Here is a 19,664-nt window from a genome sequence, read left to right on the forward strand (position 1 = left end):
AATAATAATAATAATAATAATAATAATAATAATAATAATAATAATAATAATAATAATAATAATAATAATAATAATTGGGTTCAGAAGGCCATCGCATCAACCGTCTGAGCCACTCAGCCCGGCCATTTTATTATTGGCATATCAATAGTAAGTTTACAAAGCCTATAGCAAGTAGTGTAAGTGTCGGACTCATTAGCTGAATGGTCAGCGTTGGGGCCTTCGGTTCAAAGGGTCCCGGGTTCTATTCCCGGCTGGATCGGGGATTATAAAGGCGTCTGATTAATTCTTCTGGACCGGGGACTGGGTGTTTGTATTTGTCCCAACACTTTCCTCTTCGTATTCAGACAACACACTATACCACCAACCACCACAGAAACACGCAATAGTGATTACATCCCTCCATATAGGGTTAGCGTCAGGAAGGGGATCCGGCCGTAAATCAGGGCCAAATACACGTGTGCGAGACGGGTCGAACCCGCGACCACACAGATGTGGGAAAAGCGGCGGAATAAGAAGAAGAGCCGGTAGATCGTGTAGTCGTATAATTGAATATATTTGTTTAATTATGTTACACATTGTAAAGATTGTACGTTCCCGCGTGGTTGCCTTTCAGTACCAAGATTTATGTTTCGCATTAACGTTTAATATAACTTTCTGCCAACGATGTACTATTATATTACCGAGAGAGTGGCTGCGCTGTTAGGCTCACGTAGCTGTCAGCTTGAATTCGGGAGGTAATGGGTTCGAACCCCACTGTCGGCAGACCTGGAGATTTCCCATTTTCACGCCAGGAAGATGCTGGTTAGGTTTCAATTTCTAAACGGAATTTCTTATGGTTGACGCGCTTTGGACAACTTCCGAGGCAATTCCGAAGTTCTTTTCCCGCAAACAAGTCGCACCATAGTAGTTGACCAGCCGGGTTGAGTTGCTCAGACTGTAGTAACTGGCCTTCTGAGCTCAATTTGACGGGTTCGACCCCGCCTCAGTCCGGCGATATTTGAAGGTGCTCAAACAAGCCAGCCTCGTGCCGGTAGATACACTAAATTAATTCCTACAGGGAAAATACCAGCACCTGGGCACTTCCAATAAGCGTAAAAGTTGAGGATGGGACGCAAAGTCTATTATGTAGTTTACTATAATTAGCGCTTCTAAAACCGGAAGGATAACACTCTTTATGCGGATTAGGATGCTAATTTAGACGGACGAATATCTAGTGTTTTAAGGAGGATACTTAAACATGCGGATATTAATGAGATGGCATTTTCCCGTCTTAGAGAAATCAGCATTGATTCCGCAATCTAGAGTGCAAGCAAATAGCACTCTAGCCGCTCGACCACTGACTCCAGCTATGTGAAAAAATCCACACCATTTCCTTATTTTAAATAACAGAGAACTCTTTTTGGTGAGAATAAAATGCACTCAGTTATGGAGTAGTGTACAATGTACGAGTGTAACAACCTGTTATATTAGGCCTAATTAGTTATTACCAATTACAACTTCACCTTTGGTATTCCTACTCTCTAATTACTACTTTGTTATTTATGGACCAGTCGAGAGTAATTGCTACTAATATAATACCTTCATCGAAATAATTAAATCATTTTCCGAAATATAATACCCTGTAGTTTTTATAACTGGTCACGCAATGAAATTACTGATGACCACTATTTTAGCTCATTTTGATTGTAAATACTGTCGTTTAGATTTAATTGGTCAATTGGATGTGTTTTCTGCACTACACCTGCTAATGTACAACGTAATTTATGGCCTGCTGGGCTGCAAACACACTTAATCAGATCTATCATGACCACGGACGTTTGATTTATTCATTTTTCATTCTACTCCAAGCATGTCTCGCTGGAGAAGTGCGTGTAGTAGTAAGTGGCATCTTTCAAAAAATGGAAATTTGGAGACACTTGGAATGTTCGTTTGTATACCTGTATGTGCGTGTGTGTGTTTAAGTTCTCCATCCGATGGACGAATCATCACCACCAGTGACATATCGATGGCTTACTTTTAAAACCTCGTATCTCCCAATGCACTTCCTATCCATTTTCTTCCTTAAGACTGGTCACGCCTCCCAGACACAATTGAATGTACAGCCCATCAGAACAATTTTCGTTGAGTTTATTTTCCCATGGTCATGTGTAATGGAAAATGAACCTTGAATACGTTAAACTGTAGGACTGCTTAAATTCGCCATGAAAACAACATCCCTACAATAGTGTACGGTAAGGTCCATTTTCCTTAACACGTCTGCACAGGAAAATGAACACTACGAAAAAGGTTCATATAAATATGTGGCTGGGAGGCGTGACCAGTGTTAAGGAATATAATGGGTAGGAAGAACATTGTAACTTACGAGGTTTTAGAAGTAAGCCGACGATATGCTTTCACCCTGTATGAATACTGCAGGGAGATTTGGAACTGAACTGGGGTTTTCGGCACGCAATATCCTGATTAGAAATTGTATACCACCACCTCTTCTACCCGGATGGCCAATACTTTTATGGCTAAATATTTTTCTACCAACGGGACTCAAACTGACCACCCACGGGGATGACCATACAGATTTGATGTTTTAGCGATCGTGGCCACTAGATTGGTGCTTGGGAGGTAGTTTTAAAATATTTTTGAGTTATTACCTTGTAGGGAAAATTCTATAAATAGCCTGTTCGTTACAAATTTGTTCATTTATATATATGTAATCCAAGTATTCAGCTTGTGGATGTTATTTTGTTATCGTTTTTTGACTATGCTGCACATACAAATTTCGGACCAATTCAAAACGCATTATGTCAATATAAACCTTTTATAATATAACGCATTATTAATCAATGCAGCCAATCAATCAAAACAAACACCATACAACCAAAGAATTGGATGTCATAATCAAGGTGAATTGTGTGTAAAATTTTGATAACATATTTTGCAGAATATTCGATATTAACTATGTGTTACATTTGTCTTATACTTTTCTCTGATGAAATGCTCCGAAAGAAGAAATTAATATTTAGTTATGGAAAATAAATATAGGCTTGCGTTATGTTTGAGAAAAATGGACACGTTAACACTATTACTTCGGTGTCTCAAATACAGTTGAACATTTGTTGAACAAAATGTTTCATTGCTGTTATTATTCTTGTCACACCTTCTGGGAGAGGATATTATGATCGTACATTTCTTATGTGACACTCGTCTGGTAAGCTGTGGTATGTATGTAACTGGTAGGAATCCACAGGGACTCAGCGGCAGCATAGACTGCCAACTTCTATCCACCGTGTAGAACTACGTGGTAATAGCAGAGGTCAGTCAACGACATTGGCCAGTACGAGAGGGTTGCGACAAGATAACAGTCATGGCTTGAGCTGCTGGTGACGTACTTTGCTATGGGTCCGTGTGATGTATGCACAGAACATGGGATACTTATAAGTGAGACTTCTGACGTTCACGCATGTGAAACAATGGCGGTTCGAGATATTTTACTCCGGCAGGGCTTTGCCGCCATCTCTTTCCCCACCCCAATCAGTCCAGTTTTCACCAACTAGCACCACGATACTTTTAGATTAATAATAATTGTGCCGTATGTTTTAGGCAATTCCCCCGCCCCCTTTCGGCTTTGTTGGCTGCCTGGTTGCGCCCTTAAGATTGACGTTGGTTTTTTTTTAAATATATTATTATTTCTATATTTGGGCTTTTATGACATTATTTATATGTATCTTGGCACGTATTTCTAAAGGTTGATATTCTCCCTTCCTACTTCCGCCGCGCTTGCATGTTGCAATGAAATCAAATGAAATGGCGTATGGCTTTTAGTGCCGGGAGTGTCCGAGGACAAGTTCGGCTCGCCAGATGCAGTCTTTTGATTTGACCCCCGTAGGCGACCTGCGCGTCGTGATGAGGATGAAATGATGATGAAGACGACACATACACCCAGCCCCCGTGCCATCGGAATTAACCAATTATGGTTAAAATTCCCAACTCTGCCGGGAATCGAACCCGGTACCCCCGTGGCCAAAGGCCAGCACGCTAACCATTTAGCCATGGAGCCGGACTGCATGTTGCAATGGCAACGTGCCTTCTCCGCTTTTCCAGCCAATTGGGCTGGCCTTCCTCCCCTCCCTCCCGTCTGCCGCTTGCTTGTCGAACTACGGACTAGCCTGATAGCCAGCGGCCGGAGATATTCTCCGTGCCTTGAGTGATAGCGGCTGGGACCGCTTGGGTTTCGAACCCTTCCTTGTCCACGGTGTGGAGGTAAGCTCTAACTAACTAGATAAAATTGGAGTATTAGCGCGGGGTAGAACGAAGGGAAGATCTCACTATTGGGTTTCCGAAATATTCAGCCATACGACACGATTGTAATCCAGTGCCTTTAAATGTAATGGCATACGTGCAGGCACCTTGGAAATTAGCTGCCATCTCCATCGTCATTGGTTTAAGATGATGAATAGAAACTAGTTTTTTCTCTGCCATTGTATGTACTGGGTGCTTTTAAATGGAGGGCAGCTTTTAAAGGTTGAATGCGTTTTAATATCCTGGCTGAGGTGTTATATTAAACCTTTGGGGCTCAATGCCCAGTATTAATGTACTTCATTCACAGCCTGAGGCTGTCTTGAGATTTAAACTATATTGTGCTATATTGTACGTGTTTTCACGCTAAAGGAAAACCCACTCAGGGGATTTGTATTCATAATAAGTGTGGTTATTTTCCGAAAGGAATGTTATCTTGAAATAGGCCCGGGGCCGTGCGCTTTTCCTTCATTCCTTCTCCTGTGGGAATGTTTATAAACCTACACAGGGTACAATAATAATAATAATAATAATAATAATAATAATAATAATAATAATAATAATAATAATAATAATAATAATAATAATCGATGACAGTGGCTGAGTAGAAATCAGCTTGCACTACAACATTAATTAATTAATTAATTAATTACACTACATTGGCATTTATGCACACACATTAACAGACCGACAGCTAATGCAATCCCGACTACTATGGCACTGCACGGTTTCACTGATCACAATCACAAGTGATAATAACAACATCCATAAAAACAAATAAACAGTACACTCCCGAATTTCTCTCTCCTTGCTCATATTTCAAAGCATGACAAATAGTGCCATCACGTTATGGTTACATTTCGAATCTTTATTTTAGCTCTTTTGTAGAACTGAATTGTTTAAATAGTCAGCATAATGGAATTCGTTGTTTTGTAAAATGTTTTGGAATTAATCTCTAACAACAATTAATACACGACTTGGGGGGAAAAGCCTAAGTAGATTGTAAAGTGGTTGGCCATGTAGCTGAGGGCTCCGCCGTTCAGCGCTTACACCAGCCTGCACTCTTCTTACCCCCGACAAGCCCATATCGTACTTCCAGGCTCCTCCCGCACCCCGCACACTTGTGAAGTCTGGAGACATACTCAGGGCTCGGCTACCACAGTCCGAGCGCCTCACGACTAAAGAGAAAACATCGTGCTTGCTGGACAGCAGCCACGGTCTGCAAGCCTTTGCCATTTTCATGAAAATAGAAGAGCAAAATGTTTACAGCCAAAATAATAAAGATAAAATTGAATAACTGAATATCACACCATGTAAGTTCGACTTCGCTATATTTGACCATTTGTTTATGTAGTCATTTACATATTGAAATAACGTTAAATGTATTATCGGCACACATTTTCTTGGTGCATTTGTGTACGGGGGTGAGGAGTAAGGAGGGAGCTGTCCCGGTTCCAGGAGTGCTGCCAACTGAATGAAAATGAAATCTGAACTGAAACGAGAATATGATCGGTCGATATGAACTTTCTAAACAGTTATCATCTTAAGCCAACAACTGTGTCACATACACATTATATAACATTTCTCGTTGCGAATATTGTTTCTAGCGTGAATTCTATAGTTTGGCTTTGCTGTGTAAACAACAACAGTACTAGTACGTAGAATGTACGCCAGATATCGCACAACGATGCTTAAGCGATTCATAGTTTGTGTTTCAAAGTTGCCAGTACGAATCTTGAAGATTGCCGAGGTCGACCGATTCAGCACTAGGGTGTAAATGCATCCAGATAAAGTGTACCGATAATATTTGGAAAGGCGGCGCTCAAAAGCCATTCATGCACGAACCGCCATTGATGTGAAATTCATATTTAAATAGATTTCACATCATGGAGTTCCGAAGAAACTGTGATAATAAACATCCTTATTGCTTAAAGCATACCCCCTCAAAGTAACTACGTCTGCGTGTAAATCTCTACACATAAAGTCCTTATTTTGTCTGACATTCACAGTGATATTGAGGAAACGAGTACGTTTCAAGAACTGAAACTGGTACCAGTTGTAGATTGTTATGCCTTCTTTGCAATAAAAATACAACGAACCTCTTAGGACAACGACTTTTGTACTTTTTAAAAGAAAAATACGTTTCTGTAAAAAAAAATGTCTATCGCCATGATAACGTAAGTACACAGCTATATCTATCGGAATTAGTTGGAACTCCTAACTTTAGTTGCCTTTCAACTGGTACCAGATAAGGGTTACAATAACAATGCAATGCTGACCATTATACTGTTTAATGAACAATGCTGTATTTCAATAAAAAATAATCATTTTTTCCACTCTGGATTATGAAAACACATTTTCTCCATCGATAATCACGTAAGTAAACAGCCTGTCTGTGGCCATGGTCGCTGAGACGTGAACTCTATATGGTCTGACACTGTGGTTAGCTGGTTCGAGTCCCATTGGTTGAAAAAATCTACCCGAATGTTAGCCACAAGGTAAGGGAGGTCGTAGTACACAAAGATATGTGTAAGGAAGTGGAATCAGAGATCGCTTTTTGCAGATGATGTTATTCTGCTCAGAGTAATAAATCAGTCACAAGATTGTGAGCAACTACAAAATGAACTCGATAATGTTGTGAGATGGACAGTAGGCAATGGTATGATGATAAAAAGAGTTAAAAGTCAGGTTGTGAGTTTCACAAATAGGTAAAGTCCTCTCAGTTTGAATTACTGCGTTGATGGGGTGAAAGTTCCTTTTGGGGATCATTGTAAGTATCTTGGTGTTAATATAAGGAAAGATTTTCATTGGGGTAATCACATAAATATGAATGTAAATAAAGGGTACAGATCTCTGCACATGGTTATGAGGATATTTACGGGTTGTAGTAAGGATGTAAAGGACAGGGCATATAAGTCTCTGGTAAGACCCCAACTAGAGTATGATTCCAGTGTATGGGACCCTCATCAGGATTACTTGATTCAAGAACTGGAAAAAAATCGAAAGAAAAGCAGCTCGATTTGTTCTGGGTGATTTCCGACAAAAGAGTAGCGTTACAAAAATGTTGCAATGTTTGGGCTAGGAAGACTTGGGAGAAAGGAGACTAGCTGCTCGACTAAGTGGTATGTTCCGAGCTGTCAGTGGAGAGATGGCATGGAATGACATCAGTAGACGAATACGTTTCAGTGGTGTCTTTAAAATTACGAAAGATCACAATATGTAGTTAAAGTTGGAATTCCAGAGGACAAATTGGGGCAAATGTTCGTTTATAGGAAGGGGAGTTAGGGATTGGAATAACTTACCAAGGGAAATGTTCAATAAATTTCCATTGTTTTGCAATCATTTAAGAAATGGCTAGGAAAACAACAGATAGGGAATCTTCCACCTGGGTGACTGCCCTAAATGCGAATCAGTATTGATTGATTGATTGATTGATTGATTGATTGATTGATTGATTGATTGATTGATTGATTGATTGATTGATTGATTGATTGATTGATTGATTCAATGTTACCTCCGGAAGAGCCTGGTGTAGGTCTTGCTACTCAAGGTAGTGGTCATCGGTTCGGAAAGCCCCTGTTTCGATTCCTGGCCGGGTCGGAGATATTAACCTTAAATGTTTAAGGTGTCTCTAATGTCCGAAATATCCCTAAAGCTCACACACCACACACACACTATCCTCAACCACAATAACACTCATTTTCCCCACACATGGTAGATGCCACCCAACCTCGTCGGAGGATGTGCCTTACAAGAGCTGTACCAAGCTAGATATAGCCACACTCAATTATAACAGGCCCAATATTATTTTGACTGTCAATCCTGAATCATATACATCCACCTCACATGTGAAAGAATCATGTTCTAGTCAGAGAGTATAAGATGCTAGCCAACAGTAATCTGGTTAACCTGAGGACAATGCATACACCGAATTAAACAGGCTCCGTCCTAGACAACTTACAATCGGGACAGCCAAGGATCTGACAGATATTAACGCCCATATCAAAATAGTCCTCCCCTGTGAACCATGTGACATTACCGCGGTGAGGATGCTTGCGTGTACCAGTGAAGCAAATAGCCGAGCCGAGGTGCAACCATCATCGGATGGATATTTGCCGAGAGATCAGACTAACGAATGGTTCATCGAAAGGGGAGTAGCAGTCTTTATGAAGTTGCAAGGGCGGCAGTCTGGATGATATCAGGCACTTCATCCTCATGGTTACCAGTCACCTCCGGTATCCCACAAGGCAGTACTCTTGGCCCCTTGCTGTTTTCTTTGTTTATGGACGATCTGCCGTCCGAACTCAACGAAACAGCGAATACCCTACTCTTTGCTGACGACTGCAAGATATTTAGGGAAATCAGGAATCCAGCAGATGCAGCTCTGCTACAGTTCTCACTTAATATCCCTCTCGAACTGGTGCCGTACTTGGAAACTTATCCCCAATCCACAAAAATGCAGCCACATGACCATAACACTGCGTAAATCTCCTCTACCGACATCATATTACCTACTCGACAAGCCCATCACCGTGGTTACGCAGCAGCGTGACCTAGGTGTAATATTCTATACAAAATTACAATTTAAGACCCATAGAGAAACATATACAACCAAGGCTATGAAATTACTAGGCATTCTCTATCGCTTCACCGAAATTTCTGACCCCATTGCTCTTCGTCACTTCTTCCTCACGATCGTTCAACCTCTCTTAAACTACTGCTCTCCGATTTGGACAACAGCCGCCCTCTCCAATACTAAGCAGTTAGACAGAGCAGTGTCCTTCTTTGCTGCAATTGTAAGGAACAGAAACCCCAAGCTCAGAAATCTGTCTACGCAACAGGTATGAATGGCAATTAATGTGTCACCGCTGCACATCAGGCGACAGGTAGCTGACCTGAGTTTCCTCCACGAGATCTTAAATGGACATTACCGCTCGGAACATCTTGTTTCTCTCTTCTCTCTCCGCGTTCCTTCCCGCTCCACCAGAACCAAAGACCTTCTCCACATTCCCCACACTCAGCACTCAATACTTCAACGATCTTTCCTAATCCGCCTCCCAACACTCTTTAACAATATTAATAGGAGACAAGAGCTTGATATAGCATCAAATAAAAGTGTATTCGAGAGGTGTGTAAATAGTATCTTAAAGATAAGTTGATGTGAAGGGATTATACCGCCATCTTGACCCACGACGACTTGGCTATGAACATGGACATTCTCATGGTTTTCGATTTGGACAGTTATTAGTAGGATGTGTACCTGATCTTGTTATATTTTGTTATGTTTGTTATATTTTATTATGAAAGTTTGCGTTTGTTAAATAGTCTGTTGACAGCGCAAGTGAAATTTGCTCAGTGTAGCTGTATCTTGTGCTTCGTAAATAAATAAATAAATAAATAAATAAATAAATAAATAAATAAATAAATACATAAATATGACCTTGTAAAATTCTCATTAGCTGTGTTGATACTACTGCACAGCTGAAAGCAACGGGAAACTACAGCCGTAACTAACTCCCGTAGACACGCAGCTCTCTATGTATGAATGGTGCATCGATGATGGCTTCCTCCCGGATAAAATAACCCGGAGGTAAAATAGTCCCCCATTCGGATCTGCTGGTGGGGACTTCACGAGAGGGGGCGATCATCAGGGAGATGGATACCGACATTCTGCGAGTCGGAGCGTAGAATGTTAGAAGTTTGAATCGTTGTGGTAGGTTATAGAGTCTAAAGAGTGAGATGGATAGACTAAGGTTAGATGTAGATGGTATAAGTGAAGTACGTTGGCAGAAAGTGCAAGAATTTTGGTCAGGCGATTACAGAATAATCAGCACAAGCTCAAAGAGGGGAAATTCAGGAGTTGGTTTAATAATGAATGAGAAAATAGGGCAACGCGTGAGCTACTACTACCAGCATATTGAAAGGATTATTGTTGTCAAGATAGACACCAAACCAATGCCCACCACAATAGTGCAGGTCTATATGTCTACTAGTTCAGCGGATGATGATTTAATCGAACGAATATATGAAGAGACAGAAGATTTAATACAATATGTAAAAGGCGAAGAAAAATCTAATTGTGGTGGGAGACTGGACTGCAGTGGTAGACTAAGGAAAAGAAGGTAATACAGTAGAAAAATTCGGATTGGGAGAAACGAATGAACGAGGAAGTCGGCTGGTTGAATTCTGCACCGATCACAACTTAGGCCTTGCTAATACATGGTTCAAACACCACAAACAACGGCTGTATACGTGGACGAGACCTGGAGACACTGGAAGGTATCAAATAGACTTCATAATGATTAGGCAGAGATTCAGAAACCAAGTGTTGGATTGCAAAACTTTCCCAGGAACAGACATGGTCTCTGACCACAATTTGTTGGTTATGAAAAGCCACATGAAGTTGAAGAAATTGAAGAAATTAAGGAAAGCAAGCAGATGGGTTCTAGACAAGTTGAAAGAAAATAGTCTGAGGAGTATGTTGCACAAGGAATAAATGGAAAGGCTGAAGAAAACACAATAGAGGAAGAATGGACACTCGTGAAGGATGATATCCCTAGGGCTGCTGAAGAAATGTTAGGAAGAAAGGAAAGATCAACTAAAAACTACAATAATAAGGGTTTGAATTTTAAGAACGCTTTACCGTTTGTCGCTGTAAGTGGTACGTTCATTCGTCACCAGATGGTTCGTTGTATGCTGGCACACGTGCAAGCATTCCAAGCGGGAGTTGACGACACAATAATTAAGCTCCAATTAAGATGTTCGTTCCTATCACACCGCGCACGCGCGCGCGCGCGTGTGTGTGAAGTAACAGTGAATTCATCAGACGAATCAGGGACGAATGTGGTAGAAGAAATAGATAGAAAATAATGAAATAACGTGCAATGAAAGACACCCAGGTTATAACAGAACAGAACTGAGAAATCGAGAGAGTGAAAATGTGTAGAAAAAACATAATGATGTGAGATAGAGTGAGAGGGATTGGGGGAGGGCATAACCTGTGTCACACGTTATGAAAGAATGACACTTTACACATAGCCTAGAATGAACTATCTGAAGACGAGGAACGTAAGAATTTGCAAAACGCCAAAACGAAATAACAAAATGAAGTGGCGCATGGCTTTTAGTGCCAGGAGTGTCCGAGGAAAAGTTCGGCTCGTCAGATGCAGGGTTTTTGATATGACACCCGTAGGCGACCTGCGCGTCGTGATCAGGATGAAATGATGATGAAGACGACACATACACCCAGCCCCGTGCCAGCGAATTTAACCAATTAAGGTTAAAATTCCTGAACCTGCCGGGAATCGACCCCGGGACCCCTGTGACCAAAGGACAGCACGCTAACCATTTAGCCATGGAGCTTGACAACGAAATAACAATAGTGAAAGGACGGGGATGAGAACTACCAACGTAAATCCTTAATGGCTGGCAACCACGTATAGTATGGTAATTACTAATTATTATGTGAAGGTTTTTCCTTTCTTCTGTTGTATATTAGTAACGTTTTTAATTCCTTGAAGAATGCTACTATCCACATCAGTCCGAGTAATTTCACAGCATGGAATGCTTAGTCTACAGGTGTAAGAGATCGCTTCTGGTGACTAGAAATTGTAAACTTCCGAAACTTACAGTACCTTATCTTTCTCGGTTATACTGTGATTTTTCTATTTGTGTGATAGGGCACGTTGAACTCTAGGGTGCTTACTGGTTGTCGCGAACACTGTGTGACGCTGGTCGGCATACAGGCTGAATGGGTGTACGCCTGCTCTAGCAGATATGCACAGAACAATGGAAATGCATTGAGCTTGCTGGCAAATGGAGAGAGCAGAGGTCTCTCGGGATCGCTGTGGAGGATTCAATGATATATTTCAACACAGGTAAACACATGAAAGTATGTAAAATTTATGATTTCATCGAGCATTGGAATGAGAATAAATTGGGAGGGCTTTACCAATGATAAAATGTATCATTGTTTTGTAATTTAAATGTATTCCTAAATAGACAATGTGGTTGGAACTAATCAGGCGAACTCACGAGGATTATAAAAATCTCCATCAGAATCAGTGATCTATGCTACCTCATTTTTCGTTCCGTCAAGTGGGTCATCACATCTCTGTGGATGGGTTAGTAGAATAAAGCCATGTTATTCCTTGCAGGTGGTAAGAAAAGAAAATCCGTATCTCAACAGCACCGAAGGGCCATGGCCTACCAAGCGACCGCTTCTCAGGCTATGGGCCTACAGATTACGAGGTGTCATGTGGTCGACACGACGAATCTTCTCGGCCGTTATTCTTTGCTTTCTAGACCGGGGCCGCCGTCTCATCCCGTAGGCTGAGTTTACCTCGAACCATCCCTCAGATACAAATAGAAATCCCTGACTTGGCTGGGAATCGAGCCTAGAGCCTCCGGGTAAGAGGCAGGCACGCTACTCGTACACCAAGGGGCCGGCCTGTCGTTCGTAAGGGGTGGTTAAAAGAGGAAACAGCTGGGACTTTCAACTTGGTGGTGTGGGTTGTGATTATAGAATCCCTAGCTGAGTCTGACATTGCTGCCACTGGGCTGAGTCACTCAGTTCTGAGCCCAATATAGCGGATCGATTCCGGATCAGTTCAATCGTATTTGAAGGTGCTCATATACGCCAGTCTCTTGTCCGTAGCCTATATTAACTGGCACTCTGTCCGGCTCCATGGCTAAATGGTTAGCGTGCTGGCCTTTGGTCACAGGGGTCCCGGGTTCGATTCCCGGCAGGGTCGGGAATTTTAACCTTAATTGGTTAATTTCGCTAGCACGGGGACTGGGTAACGTGTCGTCTTCATCATCATTTCATCCTCATCACGACGCGCAGGTCGCCTACGGGAGTCAAATCAAAAGACCTGCATCTGGTGAGCCGAACTTGTCCTCGGACACTCCCGGCACTAATAGCCATACGCCATTTCACTTTTTACTGGCACACTTATGAGACGTTGGCGTCTCCGAAAACCGCTGAAGTAGTTAGTGGGAAGCAAAATCATCACGATTATATTACTGAGTCTTATTCATCACCTTCTTATTTCTTATCTTACTTCCCTTGGTTAACACTAATTGTTGCCTTCCCACCCGTAGCCTACGGTATTAGGTTTGTATACTTTCTTTCCCATTCATTCTTCGAAATGTTTGACGCACTTCTCTTTTCCCTTCTGATAAGAGTCCAGAAAGGATTGCTAACCAGTTGTGCTCTACCTTAATCTTTTCTGATTCAACGAAATTATTATCAGTTATAATTCAGTCATCCAGATGCGAGCAGATTTTGTTTTCTCCAAGTTCATGAGACTACAGAATAATGAAATATCGACAGTGTATGATTCTAGTGACGATATTATTTATAGGTATTCAATCAAGTAAGAATCACGCTTGTATTTCATTACTTATACATACGTCTCTATTATGAGGGCTATTCCTTTTAACGTACAGTTCTTTAGTTATACATACGTCTCTATTATGAGCGCTATTCCTTTTAACGTACAGTCTGCAAGCCTATGTGAAGTAACTCTGCGACTCCTCTACTTGCAACTATCACTGTAGCCATGTTTATCTCTAAATCATTAGAAACTCAGTCTAGCCTTCGTCGCCTTGGCCTCCCTCTGCTTCTCTTACTGTCCATAACCCTGTCCATTTTTTCCTTGTTTCCTTGTTACAACCATTACACATGACTTCAGAACCGCTGTCAATTAATACCCGTAGCTATAACTATCAAGTTCATCCTTAACTTAACATTTATCTCCTCAATCATTCTCACTGCCTTCATCTCCATTACTACAAATTATGAATAAGATATCCAATGTTTACCTACTTATCACCTCCGTGAAGCAAATTCGGTCTAATTAATGGCCGACGTAAAAGAAATTCATATGAGAACTCGCTTTCTTACAGAATATCAATGATCGCAGCTGCGAATTTCCTGTGTTAGCCTTGTTCAAAATGATTCAACTTTATTCACTATACTACCATGCTATAAGAATACACATCCTAAGACTTGAAATGATCCACACCGAGTGAGTGGCAGTGTGATTTCGGTCACGCAGCTGTTAACTCGCATTCGGGAGATAGTGGGTTCAAACCCCCAATGTCGATAGCCCTGAAGATGTTTTTCCGTGGTTTCCCATGTTCACACCAGGCATATGTTGAGTTTGCAACTTTATTAAGGTGATGGTCACTTCCTTCTTGTCCCCATCCTTTTCCTAACCCATCGTCGCCATAAGACGTAAAGCAAATTGTAAAAAAAAAAAAAAAAAAAAAAAATCCAGCTATGTCAATTTTGTATTTCCGACCTGATATTCAGTCCTCACAGATTTCTTACCAGAAATTATAGTGTAAGCGTAATAATCACAACCATCATCAACATGAAACATATCGATGTCTAAAAAATAACTGCAATATGGCTATGTCCCAGCGTGAGGAGGATGCCCGAACATTAGGGTCCGGATGCAGTCTAAATCACCAATACAGGGTGTCTTAAATAATGTACTAACACTCCGAATTACCACACTACCATCGCGATGTAAGAGCTCACCTCGATGGAGCTTATCGAAACACATGGATTGGACGAAGGCCTAGCATTGAATACCTTCCACACTCCCCAGACCTCACATCAATAGACTTCTTTTTATGGCGATACCTCAAGAATAGGGTTTATCGCACAAAACCAAGAACAACTGATGCATTGAAATTGGAAATTGAAAGGCAATGTCGCGAAATTCCTAACGTATTGTTTCGTAACTTTTGCGAATCCATTGGTTCGCGTTATCAGCGTTGTCTGAATAGTGACGATCATCAATTTGAACATTAGCGAGCATGATCCTGTAATTACACGTTTCTTCTGTAATTCAAGCCCTCGAACTTGTCTCCATGTCCACAAATAATGACTTTACAGTACTTCAAAATGTTAGTACATTATTTTCAGACACTCTGTATAAGCATACAACTATGCAGCAAAAGTGGTGAAATATGCACTTAAGTATGCACTTAGTGTTATGAAATGCAAACTTAAAGATTCATTTACTAGACTCACCGATTCAGTCACACCATTACATAAAATAATGATCACGAATAAACAACTGAATGATAAAACAATCGCACTCTACTTACTGCTGTGGCTCATCCACTAGCACAAACAATCCGTGCATAGTTTGTGAGACATATCAATCTATCAGTGTTCGCTGTTAAAACAATATGCACAAGTCTCCAAGTCAACACACAGTGTGTTATTCAATACACATGATAAATCATAATTAGTAAGACTGTAAGAAAACCGTGTAAGAAAACACAAACGTGAAGAAACACGCTTAAATACATATTCCTCTTCCATTTTATACTGCACACTCTACTTTCCCTGTCTATAACTTGCTTTGCAATCCACTACAGCAATCTTCTCCAAGTTTTCTTGTACAAATCTGTGCTGTTTGTCTGTTAAACATAGCTTCAGTGTGAAGAATAATCTCTCTACATCCATGGATGTGACAGGACTATACTTTAATTCGGAACCGCAGGCTATGTTTTTGTCTTAATTTTTCCTTGAAATATTATCACAGCTGTTCATTCAGAACAAGGCCACACATTCCGCAAGAGTTCGCGGCATTCATTATTTTACACTTTTTCTTTGTAAAAGTTAAGGTATGCATAATATCTTATCTTAATCTGGTTACCCTCCAGGGTTGGCTTTTCCCTCGGACTCAGCGAGGGATCCCACCTCTACCGCCTCAAGGGCAGTGTCCTGGAGCTTCAGACTTTGGGTCGGGGGATACAACTGGGGAGTACGACCAGTACCTCGCCCAGGCGGCCTCACCTGCTATGCTGAACAGGGGCCTTGTAGAGGGATGGGGAGATTGGATGGGACAGGCAAGGAAGAGGGAAGGAAGCGGCCGTGGCCTTAAGTGAGGTACCATCCCGGCATTTGCCTGGAGGAGAAGTGGGAAACCACGGAAAACCACTTCCAGGATGGCTGAGGTGGGAATCGAACCCACCTCCACTAAGCTGACCTCCCGAGGCTGAGTGGACCCCGTTCCAGCCCTCGTACCACTTTTCAAATTTCGTGGCAGAGCCGGGAATCGAACCCGGACCTCCGCGGGTGGCAGCTAATCACGCTAACCACTACACCACAGAGGCGACTATGCATAGTAAAAGCCGAAAATATTCACAATAAATCCTAAATTTGAAATGTATGCACTAATCACAAATATATACAAATATACAAATATCAAAGGCCTATACTGAATGTTAAATTTAGCAGATTTTCATCCCGGTTTCTTTGGAACTGTCCAAAGAATTACAACTAATACAACTAGATTCATATTTAATACATTTACTGATTTACTCTCTTGGTTCTAAATTTACTAAAAATCAAGATGTGGATATTTTAAATAAAGTCCATACATGTTTACATTTACTTATTTAAAAAAATATTTATGATCAAACTATGAGTCATATCCCTACTAATGTAGGCATATATATAAACAATAATACTTTTAATGAGAGAGAAACATTTCAAAGCTCTAATTTAGGTAGCTTCTCAAAAAATGGGAAACTTTCGCAAAAGAATGTAGTTCTTCAGAAATCACACTCGAAAGAATAATGCCACTTAAAAGACGTGGAGAGTAACATGTTTCTTACCACATAAACACCAGATAAATATGGAGTAATATCATAGCAACCAATGTAGTCACCTTATGCAACAGAATGTTTACTGTAAATCAATATTTGCCTTCCAGAACAAATAGTTCGCGAGAAATTTTGTCAACTGAACATGTGCTCATGAAATCTGGAGAAATGACTTGTGCAGTAACATACTATTTTTAGATTTATAAATAGTTATACAAAATCAATAAAACACACATAAAATTAAAGAAGAAACTTTATATAATCATTTTCCATAGAAAACTAAAAATAGACATTTTTTACAATACTATCTATTGCACGGTCCTTAAACGCACTTTCTTGTCTGTTTTGGAGGTCTACATATCGGGAAACAAAATATGCATTTGCATACATATCCGATATTTAGTAATTACATATTTGATTCCTTTACTTGTAGAAAACTAAAAGAATCCTCCTTGGCTCAGGCGGCAGCGCGTCGGCCTCTCACCGCTGGGTTCCGTGGTTCAAATCCTAGTTATTCCATTTGAGATTTGTGCTGGAAAAAGCGGTAGCGGGACAGGATTTTCTTCGGGTACTCCGGTTTTCCCTGTTATCTTTCATTCGAGCAACACACTCCACTATCATTTCGTTTCATCTGTCAGTCATTAATCATTGCCCTAGAGGAATGCGACAGGCTTCCCCAGCCGGCACAGTTCCTATCCTCGCCGCCAGATGGGGGCTTCATTCATTCGATCCCTCACCCGGTCACTGATTAGAAAACAGGTTGTAGGCTTTTCATTTTTTGTAGAAAACTGAAAATGAAAGGTGTCGGCGATTGTGGTTCTGACATGGTTATACCTGTGTATCATTTTACATATTTTCAGTATTGTTACATTTTTTACGTATTATATGTACAATGTAGGATTTTTGTACATATCTAGGTCATTGTCTAAAAAAATTGTCAGCTCGTTTGATTTTTCAGACTGTAGTAAAATAATTAGCGAATTTCACCTCATATAGAATATATTTCAATTCCGAAAGTTGGCTTTAAAGTTCCTTTAAAAGAGGGATTTCTAATCCTTTGTCTGTGAAATATAGTAGGTCCGAGTGCCTCAATTGCATACACTAGCTCAAAATCTGGGATGTCTAGGTGCCTTTCATTGGTCAGAGTTTCTAACAAACTCCTTGCAGTCTTGAAACGAAATCTAGACTATTCAAGCTCTCTGCCTGTTTGCAAGATCAATAGCGGCGAACAAGAAGAGCTCTTGCTAGATATTTCACCCAGCTGGTTGTTTTTAAATATGCACGAGTGACTTCCTGAGATGTTGAACGGTCATGTTCAGCCTACAATAGAATGTTATCGGATCAGCGGCCAGTACATTACAATGTAAGACATCGTGAAGTACTTGGTGACGCACTCAACATCACGATTACAAGTATAGGATCGGTTTTGTAAATTTAGTGCAATGATATTGTTACATATTTTATGAAGTTCGGCTCCATGGCCAAATGGCTAGCGTGCTGGCCTTTGGTCACAGGGGTCCCGGGTTCGATTTCTGGCAGGGTCGAGAAATTCAACCATCACGAGGCGCAGGTCGCCTACGGGGGTCAAATCCAAAGACCTACACCTGGCGAGTGGAACATGTCCTCGGACACTCCCGGCGCTGAAAGCCATACGCCATTTCATTTCATGTTTTAAGAATATTATATAATTACACATTTAAATTATATTACATTTTTATGTACATATTTCACACTTTTATATTTCATAAAAACCCGAGCCCTACTGGTCATCTTATTACGTCCTCTAAATGTCTTATACTCTGATGATAAATGTTATAAATCGTGCAGTGGATCCTTTTGGTGTAACATCCAGAAACTTAGACTATTTACTGCTTTTGGGAGACAGGCTACTTTATGTTGAGCACTTCTGCAGTATTTCTTTCCACTTTCGTGAGTCCGCGTCCTTGGCTAACTACTTAGCATTATAGCTTTTTGTCCAGGGCCACCGAGTTCGATTTCCGGAGGGACGAGGGATTTTAATCCTCATTGGTTAATTACTTTGGCTCGGGGACTGCGGTTTGCCGCCGCCTTCAACGTACGATTTCATCCTAGATAGGGCTCCACCCTCACAGCCTCGCTGGTCACCTATGGGCGTCAACTCGAAAGACCTCCACCAGGCCTCCCCGAATACCACAGACATTATTATTATTATTATTATTATTATTATTATTATTATTATTATTATTATTATTATTATTATTATTATTATTATTATTATTATTATTATTGTTGTTGTTGTTGTTACGGAGTTACCCGTGGAGCAGAAGAGGTGAAAGAATGGGTCTAACTACAATGTCAAGAATAGAATTTAAAACTTAAGGTTATATTTTCAGACACCAAAATTGACAATTTTTACAAGTAGCAAACGTTAAATAAGATTGGTAAAAAATCCAAGATTCAGAATCTTAACACCTTGGGGTTTGAGCCCCTAGCTTTACATTTCCTGAGCTAACAGCTCAAATTTACAAAGCTCAAGAATTTACAGAAGGGCAGAAATCCCCTGATACATGGAATACTTGCTCCTTAAACTACGATATCAGGCCTCCCAGAGTCGCTTTTACAATACTTGAAAAAGAGCTAAAGTGCTCTCAGTTTTCGAAGCCTCCTGAAGGCAACATAGCAAGAAACTCTAATAATCTCTGGCCTTACAAGGCACTATTTACAAATAGAAATCTTATTACACAGAGGTATCTAGTACCCAA

Source organism: Anabrus simplex, chromosome 5 (genome assembly GCF_040414725.1).
Source record: "Anabrus simplex isolate iqAnaSimp1 chromosome 5, ASM4041472v1, whole genome shotgun sequence".
Classification (NCBI taxonomy): Eukaryota; Metazoa; Arthropoda; class Insecta; order Orthoptera; family Tettigoniidae; genus Anabrus; species Anabrus simplex.